Below are 12947 nucleotides of genomic sequence, written 5' to 3'. Positions count from 1 at the left end.
TGCCCCCTGGTGGTCAGTGTGTGTCATAGTGACCAGTCATTCCCAGTCGTTCTGCTGTTAGGGTCAGTTTGCATATTGCCCTTTTATTATATAGGATAGAGGCTTGGTGCATGGGTGGAGGCCGGCTGGTTTGCCCTAAAGGGTGTCCTGGATCAGGGTGGGGGTCCCGCTGGGGTGCCTGGCCAGCCTGGGTGAAGGGCTGATGAGTGTTTGCAGGCTTGTCACATCCCCTTCAGGGTGGAGGTCCCCACTGGGGTGCCTGGCCAATCTGGGTGAGGGGCTGATGACTGTTTTCAGGCTAGTCAAGCCCCCCCCCCCCAGTGGGGACCCTCACCTCATGGAGGTTTGGTCAGCCTGGGTGAGGGGCTGATGGCTGTTTTCAGGCTGGCCAAGGCGCCCCCCCCCCCCCCCCCCCCCCCCCCCCCAGCAATGGAAGCTCTCAGCCTCTCCTTTTTTTCTTTTCTTTTTTTTTATTCTGGGATTTATTTACCTTCTATAATTGAAACTTTGTAGCCTGGGCCGGCAGGAAGGAAGCTTGGCTTCCTCCATCACCAGGGGCAACCCACTCCTGCTCGCTCCCGCTCCATGGCCAGGGCCGGCTGAAACAGGTATCTGGGGTTTATTTACCTTCTATAATTGAGACTTTGTTGCTCTGAGTGGAGCTCAGAGCTGGCCGTGGCAGCTTGACTTCCTCCATCATTGGGGCTTGCTCCAGCTCCGTGGCTGTCGGCCGCCATCTTGGTTGGGTTAATTTGCATATAGTCGCCCTGATTGGCTGGTGGGCGTGGCTTGATGCATAGCAAAGGTATGATCAATTTGCATGTTTGTCTTTTATTAGTGTAGATTATTATTTTTTAATCCTCGCCCGAGGATATTTTTTTCATTGATTTTTAGAGAGAGTGGAAGATAGAGGGAAAGACAGAGAGAAACATCAATGTGAGAGAAACCCCCACCCCGCCCCCACCACCACCACCAGGGTCCAGACCAGGGAGGAGCCTGAAACTGAGGTATGTGCCCTTGACAGGAATTGAACCCGGGAGTCTTTGGTCCACAGTCTGACACTCTATCCACTGAGCCAAACCAGTTAGGGCAGAACTGTCCCACCTTTAGCACTAGGTAACTATATACCAGCAGTATAACTCAGTGGATGAGTTTACCCACATTGGAATTGGACTTCCTGGCTTGAGATGCTGCCGTGGCCCTTGGAATTATATGACTTTAACATCTTCTTTGGGGCTTCAATTTTATGATCTGTTAAATGGGCTGTTGTGAGAATGGGGATAATACATATAAGGTGCCTGGCACACAGCCTGATACTAAATGAGGGAGGAGTGAGCACAGTGCCTAAAGCATAGCAGTCAACCTAGAACTGTTTATTTCCTTTACCTTCAGCTCTAAATGGGAGAAATCACACTAGCTCACATTCTCTGAAAGATATTTATAACTTTACATCAGCCAAGGGTCCCAGAAAAAATGTTTTTACTGTAGGAACAATTTGTTCTCCTCTTTACCTATCTCCCTAGGTAGAATCACCAGTCACTAACAACCTGCAGTTTACACATTCAGCAAAATTTGTTGAGCAACTACTTGAGCAAGGTTTCCGGTCTCAAGGATTAGATTATTTGCAGAGATGATTTAACTTAAATATCTGGAAAGCTAATATGAAGTAGAATCTTGTGGGGGACTTAAAAATGGTACAGACCAAATACAATATGGGTCCAGAATCAGTAAAAGAGGCTTCTCGAAGAAAGTGGTATTTGACTTGGGAATTGAATGGTGTATTAGGATTTCAACCAAAGCAATTGGGAAGGGTGTTTTAGATGAAAGAAGGAAAGCAAGCCAGCCTTAGCTGGCAAGAAGACAAGGGAAAATGCTTGGAAGGCATCTAATAGCCTAGTTTGATTTCCTCATTTGACTGAAAAAGGGAGTTTCCTGACTATAGAGAAAGATTTGAATGTATCCTTGGAAGAAGGGTATTCTCAGCTTTGCTTCTCCAACTTCCTGAGACTTTATGGTTATATTAGAAATGGCAATCAAGCCTTAGGGGATCACCTTCCCTTTCTCTCCAGCCTCCATCACTGTCAAAGCTGGATGCTCTAGATTGTAACATCAGCAGTAAGGTCTTAGGTCCTTGGTTATTATCTACACACTAGAGGCCCGGTACATGAAAATTCATGCACTGGATGGGGGAGGGGGCGTCCCTTAGCCTGGCCTGCCCCCTCTCACAGTCTGGGAGCCCTCAGGGGCGGGAGGCGACCCAGTGATCAGGGAAAGGCGATGCCCCATCGCACCTCTGCTGCTGCCACTGTCTCCAGCGCAAGCCTCGGCCTGCCCTTGTTACCTGAGCCTCGGGCGGCCCTGGGCAGCTGGGCAGCCACCATCTGAGGCTTGCCTGCACCTCGGGCCAGCCCTGGATGGTTGGGGGGCTGAGGGGACTGGGGTACTCTGGAGGCAGGCGCGTGGCAAGGCCGGGCGCACCTGCCACCCCAGCGGGGCTGAGGGGGCTTGGCGCCACCATCTTGTGGCTGTGGGCACCACCATCTTTTAGGGTGGGGCAGTCAATTAGCATATTCCCTCTTTATTAGATAGGATGTGACCTCACTTGGAGACCATTCAGATGAATGATGGCTTCCCCCTTGGAATGTAGGGGAGAGGTTACCAACCTCTGGGTGAAAAGAGACCAAGAATCTTTTCCTAGAATCTTGAGAGAGAAAAGCATTGGGAAGCAGTTTTAGAGTGGGACTAGGGATGGGTATGATAAGTAAAACAGTTCCCAAAGTGTAGAGTGGTAAGGGGAGGAGAAGGTGATCAGCAATGAATAGACACCAAAGTTCTCTGGTTAAAGAATTCAGATCAAATCTACATTACACATTTTAAAATGAAGGAGGTGCAATGTAATATAGCAAGCTCCAAAAAGGAAAAGTTCCAATGACTAAGTTGACCCTTCAGATAATATCTGAGTTCCTGGCAAGGTGCCAGATGCTAAACATGCTTATCTCAACTGATATAATCATCAGCTTTTCCATTGATAAGTAACACCATTGTCAGCCTTACCAATAGACTGGCCTTGTATATTAAACTAGAGGCCGGGTGCACGAAATTTGTGCATGGGGGGGTGGGGAGAGGGGGCAGGTGTGTGTCGCTCAGCCCGGCCTGCACCCTCTCCAATCCGGGACCCCTCAGGGGATGTCTGACTGCCGGCAGTTGGACATCCCTCTCGCAATCTGGGACCTCTAGCTCCTAACTGCTCACCTGCCTGCCTGCCTATTCACCCCTAACCACTCTGCCTGCCAGCCTGATTGCCCCTAACCACTCTCCCCTGCCAGCCTGATTGCCCCTAACCGCCTCTGCCTCAGCCCCCACCACTGTGGCTTTGTCCGAACGACGTCTGGAAGACATCTGGTCTATCTGGTCTAATTAGCATATTACCCTTTTATTAGTATAGATAGCTCGTATGCATTTGTAGCCAGTAAAGCTAGAATGTGGTTCCCGGTCAATATGAGCATGTGGTCAGGCCTTTCAAGGTTATATAGGTCAATCAACAATAAATTAAACCAACGGAGGGATTTTGGTGGAGTGATAGGACTCAGGACTCTGCTCACCCTTCATTTACCTTGTCTGATTAGCACTTTGGCATATAGTTTGCCTAACCTAGGGGTATACCATTTTGGAATACAAAATAATTAGATGTTGTGTGGCTTTTGTCCTTGCACCTAAGATGATGGGAGTTCTATTATTAGCAGTGGATGATCCAGAAGCTACCCCCAAAGGCCCTTTTGTGGCTAGATTATCTCAGTATATAATTTATATGTTCGGTTGCTTTATTGGCTTCCTGTAAAGCAAACTATCGACAAAAATTGCTATTTTTGTCTTACCAGCCACCACATGGTCTTTGCTCCTCTGCGTTTAATGGCCGCACGCTCTCCTCTTCCCACTGCTTTGCTGTTCCCCTGACAAACAGCCACAGCCCACAAGGATCCCAGAATAACGTCTAATCTTTACCAGCAAACTGTCTATCCTGCTGACCCTGTGGAAAATGAGGAACATATTGAATATATCACGGAACAAATTAAGGGTGTGAGGCTTAATGCAGCCAAGGAAGTGATCATAATGCCATTATGTCTGGGAGCCGTGAATGATTCTTAGCACTACAGCTCACAGGGTTACTCATATTGAACATTGTAAATTTTAAAAAGAAAATGTACAGTTCAGCACTCACCATTTTTTAAGCTTGATCAAAGAATGAATCCTTTTCAGTCTGACTGCTCCAGTGGACACTAAGCACGAGGGAAAGACAAGTACTGGCTTAGATTGTTCAGACGTCTGTCCTCTTGACTTGCCATTGCTCTTCTTGCACCTTGACAGAGAAGTCATGACTGAGAGACATACGAATTAAACTAAAAAGGGACATTCTCAGGTCTGGAGTCAAACAGCCTGCACTCCAGTTCTGATCTTGTCTCCTGCTAGCTTTGTGACTCTAGATGAGTTTCTCAACCTCTCAAATCTTCAATTTTCTTGTTAGTAAAAGGAGAATCAAAGAGTTAATAGAGCCCTGGCCAGTGTGGCTTGGTTGGTTGAATATTATCACCTGCACTGAGAGGTCACCAGTTTAATTCCAAGTCAGGGCACATTCCCAGGTCGCAGGCTGGATCCCCAGTAGAGGGTATGCAGGAGGCAGCCAATCAATGTTTCTCCCTCACGTCAATGTTTTTCTCTCTCTCTCTCCTTTCCTCTCTCTGTCTAAAATCAATTTAAAGAGCATATTTTAAAAAAGAGTTAATAGATGCAGAACACTCAGAACTGTCTTCTTTATAAGCAGAGCTTATTGTTATTATTGTCATTTGCTAACAGTCTAAAAACTACTCTCAGTCCAGATGTTTAGCGAGTTCAGGGGTGGGTAAGCTTTTCTGCAAGGAGCCAGCTAGTAAATATTTTTGGCTTTGTGGGCCATATATGATGTCTGTTGCAGCTGTTCAGCTCTTTGGTAGAGCAGAGAGCAGCTATAGAAAATATGTAAAGAAATGGGCATGGCTGTGTTCCAATAAAGCTTTATTTATGAAACAGGCGGAACACAAGATTGGACATAGTTGGGATCCCAAATTCTTTTGGCTGCCTCAACTCTTTCTCTAAGCTGTCGTGCTTACATATGGGCTTCTATGCCAGAGTCTCTGCCTGTGTCACAGCCACACGGTCGAACTGCCAGAGATGTTTTTAAAAATACTAATGCTGGGCTGTATGCTCTGATATTTTGGTTAAGGGCGAGGCTCTAGTCATTGGTGTTTTATACAAGCTCTCCAGATAATTCTAATGAGCATTGAGGATTAAGAGCCACTGATGATAAAGTTTATTGGGACACTTGTTTAAAAAAGGAAACAGATGTCCAGACTTCTGCCTGCAAATTCTGCATCAATTCTGTCTTTGGGCCCAGAAATCTGGGTTTTTAACAAGCACTCCAAGTGATTCTTATTGTTAGGCAATTTGGAGAAACTCGCCTTCCCTTCCTTACTCTCTCTATTAAATATTTCTTGTCCTGTAGATTCTTCTCAACAGCTAGACTGGGAGAACCATGCCCGGGCAGCCCATTGTTCTAAGGAGTTTCTAGGAAAGCCATAGATGAGGCAAAGGAGATACTTCCAGAGTAGGGATGTTGAGGTTTGTTCCAGTCTAGAGAGTATGGCCAACGTGTGATAATGGATTTTCCTAGGTGATTGAGTTGAAGTGATATGTCTTGTTTCCGAGATAAGAGTCCCAGTTTTTTTATTAAAGAAAAATGGTTATTGTACCGAGTGGGCAGATAGTTTCGGACCATAAAGGTTTTCCCTTTTTTTTTTCAGGTATGGAAGATAAATGGAAATACAAAGCCTGACATCAGTTTATAATTGATAGTAACTGTAAACTTGTGTTAAGACAACCTGGAAAGTCTATGAATGGCAAAGGAAGTCATTGGCAATAACTGTTAGTATGCAATCTGGTTATGTCAATAGCTTCTCGGCCTTTTGGCTAAGATCAAGTGTAGTGTCTGTTCTTATCAGTTTAATGGTTATCTCTTACCTCTCATCAAAGTTTAAAAAAAAGGGAGTGTATGTGAGAATCATATCAGGCTTTGAAAATTATCATACAGTATAAATAGAGTAATGTGTATGTTGAAATCTGATACTACAAAATAATGTTGTGATGTTAACAGTCTGAAACAAAATTCTATGTACATCAGAGAGGCTCATGCTGCCATTGCCAACAGCCACATCAACCCTCTTCTCCCACCCTGACTTCCACTAAAGAGGCTAGAAAACTACACAATTTCCCAGCTTCCCCTGCAGCGTGGGGTGGTCATGTGACATAATTCTGGCCATTGAGAATTAAGCAGAAGACTGCAGAGTCCTTTGGAGAAAGCTTGGTTGTCCTGGCAAAAGGTACACACACCCTTTTACACCCTCTCACTCTTCCTGCACTGCCTGTAGAGACCATCTGTTACCATGAGGCAGAAAGCCAACATGCTGAGATGGTAGAAAGAAGATGAGGGGACCTGGGGCCATTGATCATTTCTTTGAACTATACTCCTTTTCTGATTTGCCATGTCTCCAGACTGCTGTTTGTGTGACATTCTCAAAAACTTTTATGCTTAAACCACTCAGAAATTCTGCTACATGCAGCTAAAAGAATTCCTAACTGGAGTATGTAAGCTACATCTTTATTACATAGGGTGCGATGGTTAAGAGACATTCATATCCTGATATGTTGCTGTAAGCCTTCTGAATGAGCCAGCCAGGAAGGCCCTTTGCTGACAGGTTTTAAAAGCAAAAATTGTCCTATCCATTGGCCAGAGGCAGGATTGCTTTCATTAATTGTGGGCAGAAATTTTAAGAGAAAATGCAATAGTCAAATAATAGGGCAACTGCTTTGCAAAAATAGTGTTTAAATGCTCTTACAAATGACAACCTTGATGTGTTATGAAATCACTGAGTCAGTATATCTCATTGAATTAGTGAGGTTGGATCAGTGAGAGAGGCTCTTCCCGAGGTTTTGATGGCTCCCTGTACTGGATCTTTTTTTAGTTTAACTTGCAGTAGCCGTTCCTACAATATTTAATGACATGATCACTGATTACTAAGCAATAACTATGGCTGCTCTTTATTGGAAGCAGCTGATACAATGGAAAATCCAAGCGCAGACCCTGTTTAAAATGTTTCTACCTTTGTGAACATGAGCATGTTATCTAATTTCTCTTTGTCTCAGTTTCCTCATGTGTGAAGTATGGATAATAATTCATTGACTATATGCAAATGATTATATGCAAAAATGCCAGTAAGTAGTTGCCCAATATTTCCTTTTCTATTTTAAAGCCACAGCTTAGGTGTCTACCCTTGAACAGTTTAGCCCCTGAAAGAGAGGGGCTGTGAGCTTCTTCCTTTTCCATTTAATTTTCTTCATCATCTTAGCTCACTCCAAACATCTCTCTCTGTGTCTGGTCTGTCTTCATAGCCTCTGAGTAGTAGGAAGATAGAAGATAAGAGTAAAGAATTCAAAATGCTATGGAGATGGGCTGAAACCATCTAGTGACATGGCTATCCCATCACCTCTCTTTGAACTTCATCCAGAAATAACACTCTTGAGCAGGGAAGAAACATTAATTACTACCTGTATGCATTTGGGAGCGAGGAGGGAGACACGGGAGGGGGTGGCACAGAGAGGATGATTTAGTCTGTAGGAAATACATATAGTGACATTATGGTGAAACCCCCACAAGAATAGGTTATAAAATTCTGGAACAATGTCTCTGTTGACAATTGAGTATTGTCAAAATTACTCTAGAAATCAAATCACTCATAAAGAGGACCATTCATGTGCAGTTTGGCATCTACAATCCTTTGCAGTAATGCATGGGTGCAAATGCACAACCTATAAAGTAATGTATAGCATATAATAACGAGCACATATGCTGACCACAATTTTACCAGAAAATGTGTTTGTGGACAAATTACTCCTCTGAACCACTTTCATTATCTGCTAAGTGGGCTGATGCTCATACACACACCACGAAAGCTTCCTGGGAAAACAGGCCAACTGAAGGCACATCTATGGCCCCTGTTTCATGCTGGGGCCGGAACACAAACTCTAAAAGAGGAAAGACAGTCACCATCTGGCATTTACATTGTTTCTGTCTCCCACTTACCTCGCACATGCACAGTCCATGTAGTTTCATTGTGCATGAATTAATGCATGTACAATGCTGTCTCTCTCTCTCTCTCTCCCTCCCTCCCTCCCTCCTTTTCTCTCTCCCTTCTTCCCTCCCTCTTTCCAATGAAGAGAGTCTCCATTTATATGTCATTCTTTATCAGTGATTCTGTCATATGCCTCAAAATAGTAGGTCAGCCAGTTGGTGTGGCTCAGTGGTTGAATGTCGACCTATAAACCAGAAGGTCATAGTTCAATTCCCCATCAGGGCACATGCCTGGGTTTGCGAGCTCAATCCCCAGGGTGGAGCCTGCAGGAGGCAGCCGATCAATGATTCTCTCTCATCATTGATGTTTCTATCTCTCTCTCCCTTCCTCTCTGAAATCAATATATATGTCAGCACACGAATGCTGTTTATAAAGGTAATGAAATTTTAAAGCCTTGACTGTATTCATGAGCATCAGAATCTTAGACCTAAAAAGTCAAATGCCCAAACAGAGAGGCCGGTTCAAATGACAAGCAGAGGTGCCCGCCTGGAGCTGGTTTCAGGAAGCAGGGGGCTCTCTGGGGAAGAACAGCCTGTGTTTGTAGAAGCTGCCCTCTAGCACGGACTCCTACAGCCCAAGCCTGGAGCTGGTACTTCTCAGCCTGTTCTCTGGTCCCTCAGACCATGAACATGGCCATTTCTTGGGTTTCTCTTGGTTCAGATGCTTTAGGTAGGAAGGGGATCATGTATAGACTGGTAGACATTCAGAAAGACAGATACAAAGAAATCACATCTATCCTGACGTGTGAAAAACTCCGGACAAGTAAGAATTTTTCTCCTTCCCCCTCCTGAGAAAGCCAGCCCAGCTTTCTTACATACACACGGAGCAAAGCCATTTGAGAGGATGTTCACAGATTATACATTAGTGCACTGACTGTGCGTTCAAAATGATCTTTCTGAACAGGATTATAGGAAGCCAGGAAAGAAATTCTCTGACTTTCAAGCAAGTAGAACAGTGTGTTGTAAAAATAATAAGAAATGCTTAAAGAATCATGCCTTCTAGTAGTTTAGGAGTAACTAACACAAGAGGCAGGGCCTCAGTGAAGCCCCTAGGCAGACCCCTAGACAGCAGTTTACATGGGAACAAGTAATATACAAATTGAACATCCACTACCCAAAAGGAACTTCCTTTCTCATTTCTCTAAGGCAGATGTGTGGTGGGTGTTGGGTGGGGGATGAGGCTGACCTAGATATTTTTTCCACTTACAGACAGTGGGCACTTGGCTCAGAGGCTCTGTGTATATTCTCAGATCTCTTCTGAATGGATTGGCCCAGATAAAACATTCAGCCTGTTGTCTTTTATGGCGGTACAGCTGGTCCACCTCCCATTCTGCCCCATGGCTTCCAATTTGGCAGCCGCACATGCAGGTGCTGTGTCTCTGAACCGAAGCGTTGTGTTTGGTTGGCGTGGGGAGGATGGCACCGCCTGGAAATGCTTAGTGTTACAGTTTGGGGGAGTGCTTTGTCCTGCACAATTACTTTGTTTGTACTGACTTCCTTTACATAGAATACCTTTCCTACCTACCCAGCTTTGGACATTGTCGGGTTTTTTTCTGCCTCTTCTTAAATGGTTCACAATGGAGAAAGCCCCTGTGTGTCAGGCAGGAAAGGGAAGGACATTAAGTTTCACTTTGCCAAAAAGAAATCTTCCAACATCTTGCAGTACTTTTCCTTTAAGAGCCACATTTCTCCTTCTCCAGCTGCTTTCATCTCTTTGATACGTAAGGGTACACTAAGTTGAATCTATAAACAGAACCCACTAATTAAGAGTAATTGCTTCGGAGATTGGTCCAGACGATTCGGCATTCTATGCGTGTTCTTCTCAGATATCCATTAGCTGCTAATAAGATACTACAGATGTGCCCGTCTGTTTCCTGTTTCCGTCTATTGTACCTTTATTGCCATATATGGACCAATCGGATGGGCGGAACAATAAGTGGATGTCCTTTTGCTCCCTGAACATGTCTCAAAGGAATGTTTGTTATTAGACAGCTTTTTCTGTTTAGTTAACATCAGTATGTTAATAAAGAAAACAACATGGAGAAAGTTTTTGTTGCTCTTCTTTTCTTCACTTCTGTCACCTAACTGGTTCATTGTTTAGTGAAGTCCCTTTGTATAGTTTTTGGGTTTTTTTAAGTAGTACTTAATGCAAAAATGCCTGGGCAATGTGAGCAGGGGGAAAATGACATTCTTCCTCCCGATGTCTTGAAAAGAAAGTTTCCAGCTAAATGTTTTAAGTACTTAGAAATTCAGCATGAATATCATGTTGCTATATTTGACTGATTTACACTTGACACTTGGTAAAAAGCCTATGAATTATTCATTCCCAAGTGATTCTATAAGCCAGAACACCAGAAATCACATCCCCCGTTGGAGTTTCTAAAGTGAAGTAGTTTAAATACTCTCTAGACGTGGAATATCTATAGACTTGGCTTTCCTTGCGATTTCAAATTGCTGTACTTTCCACTTGCCTTTTTATTTTAGGATCACTTAGCTAAAGACCTGACCCTTTTCTATAGTAATCCTGGCTAATAAATTTTATTGGTACAGAATATGATGCCATAAAGTAGATTCATCATTAGTACCTTTTGTTCTTCTTAGGTCCAAAGGAACCTTATTTTGAAACAACCTACGGGAAAATAATTATTGACTTCCTTTACTTATATGGAACTAAAAGTGAGAAACAGTAAACTACAATCTATTAGATAGACTTAAATACTATATCTAGGGAGGAAAATAAATACATTATTCCATGGAAACTATATAGATATAGAAAACTATCTATATATCTAGACATCTAGATATCTAGATATACACACACAGTAATACCGACCAGCCTGGTACATTAAAACTACTTGTCATATTAAATGATTCTACATAGTCCCTATATCCAAGAGTCCACAAATTTAAGTCTTGGCAGCTAACTTTTTATGGAAATACATTAAAATCATTTAAAACGCTACTTACAATAGTAACGCTTCAACCCGTGTGCTCATCAGAATTCATAAACTAAACAAGGTCAGGTGGGGCCACAAGCTGAATGACACTTCCCGAGAACATGCGAAGCCGCTACAAACACATGGGCTGCAGTCGTGGATCGGAGTAGCCTCGGCATGTTATTTTGAGTGGAACCATGAAAAATGTTTGAGGGGAGATGAGAAGTGAAATTCCTCAGGGGAAAAGTACAGAAGGGCTTGGAATCTACTGATGGGTGCCGCTCATTACAACACTCATGTGTTTTCAGGAGCGGAGAGGTATCCTGAATGATCCCTCACCAGGAAATGTGTGCAGCAGTTACACACACAGCACAGTGGAGTGTTTTGTTTGGTGCGCATCATTCTCAGCCTCTTTATGAGAAGTTTCCAAATTAGGTTGGTCGTCAAAATACCACAAATAACCGATCTGTCAGCCAAAATGCGGCTCACAATTTTATTCCCTATGGGAACATGCAGAGATAATTTCTTCAGTGTGTTATTGCTGTGAAGGACTTTGACTCAAATTTTGTCAAATTTTAAATTTTATAAAATCTTTTTATAAAATTTTTGCTGTTAGCAAAGGACTGAGCAGAAGGTGACAATTTGATGAAGTTAGAGCTGGAAAGTCATGCCTTGAATTATTGTGGGCATTGGAATGATATAAAACAGTAATAAGAATATGTAGCTATAATTGAACGATGTCTTCTAACTTGTTCTTATCCATGGTGGCTACTATAGTTGTTAAGAGTCTTCTATTTTCACCCTAGCCAGTTTTGCTCAGTGGTTAGAGCAGCCGTGGGCAAACTACGGCCCGCGGGCCAGATCCGGCCCGTTTGAAATGAATAAAACTAAAAAAAAAAAAAAAAAAAAGACCGTACCCTTTTATGTAATGATGTTTACTTTGAATTTATATTAGTTCACACAAACACTCCATCCATGCTTTTGTTCCGGCCCTCCGGTCCAGTTTAAGAACCCATTGTGGCCCTCGAGTCAAAAAGTTTGCCCACCCCTGGTCTGGACACAGGCTTGTGCACTGCGGATACAGCAGAGCATCTGCTGAAAGGAATTTCTGTCCCCCAGCAGAGGAGTCAGCAAACTCCAACTTTCTTTGTCTGCTCAACATATTTCTGTTGGGTTCTGAAAGGCATAGACCTGTTGGGGGATGGAGGGAAAGAATAGTCTTAATGAAAATCAAAATACATACTTAAGTTAATTGGAAATTACCCTTAGAACAGTGGTTCTCAACCTTTCTAATGTCGCGACCCTTTAATACAGTTCCTCATGTTGTGGTGACCCCCAATTTTATTGTTATGAATTGAACATAATTAAAGCATAGTGATTAATCACAAAAACAATATGTAATTATATATGTGTTTTCCAGTGGTCTTAGGCGACCCCTGTGAAAGGGTCATTCGACCCCCAAAGGGGTCACACCCACAGGTTGAGAACTGCTGCCTTAGAAGAAGCAAAATGTAAAATCTGAGCTAATTAATAATATTTCTCTTGGTAATTCATAGTAGAGGATTTGCCCAAAAGAAAGCTCTAATTGTAGCTATTGGTTAAACTGTGTTGAGGAGGCAGCTCTGTTCATGAGAGGAATGAAGAATAATTCAGATATTAGGAGGGGAAAGTCATTCGGGGCTTTGATAATCACTGGTTGTTTTTCTGCCTTGTCTGAATTACAGGTAACTTTTCCTGAGATGGGGCTTGCAGGGAGCTCACCTCAGGTATACGATATACAATGGCACCAGAAA

General features: G+C 43.2%; 1 protein-coding gene and 1 pseudogene across 3 annotated transcripts in view; both read left to right on the top strand.

Moving 5' to 3' along the window:
- Positions 1-12947, top strand: part of RARB (retinoic acid receptor beta) — an 851244-nt gene that overhangs the window by 462904 nt on the left and 375393 nt on the right. The gene's annotated exons all lie outside the window — the stretch shown is intronic.
- Positions 5981-6114, top strand: LOC138992823 (U2 spliceosomal RNA; annotated as a pseudogene).

This window comes from Myotis yumanensis, unplaced genomic scaffold, assembly GCF_028538775.1.
Source record: "Myotis yumanensis isolate MYYU_CA2020_CCGP unplaced genomic scaffold, mMyoYum1.0.hap1 SCAF_14, whole genome shotgun sequence".
Classification (NCBI taxonomy): Eukaryota; Metazoa; Chordata; class Mammalia; order Chiroptera; family Vespertilionidae; genus Myotis; species Myotis yumanensis.
This window is presented reverse-complemented; position numbering and strand designations above follow the sequence as displayed.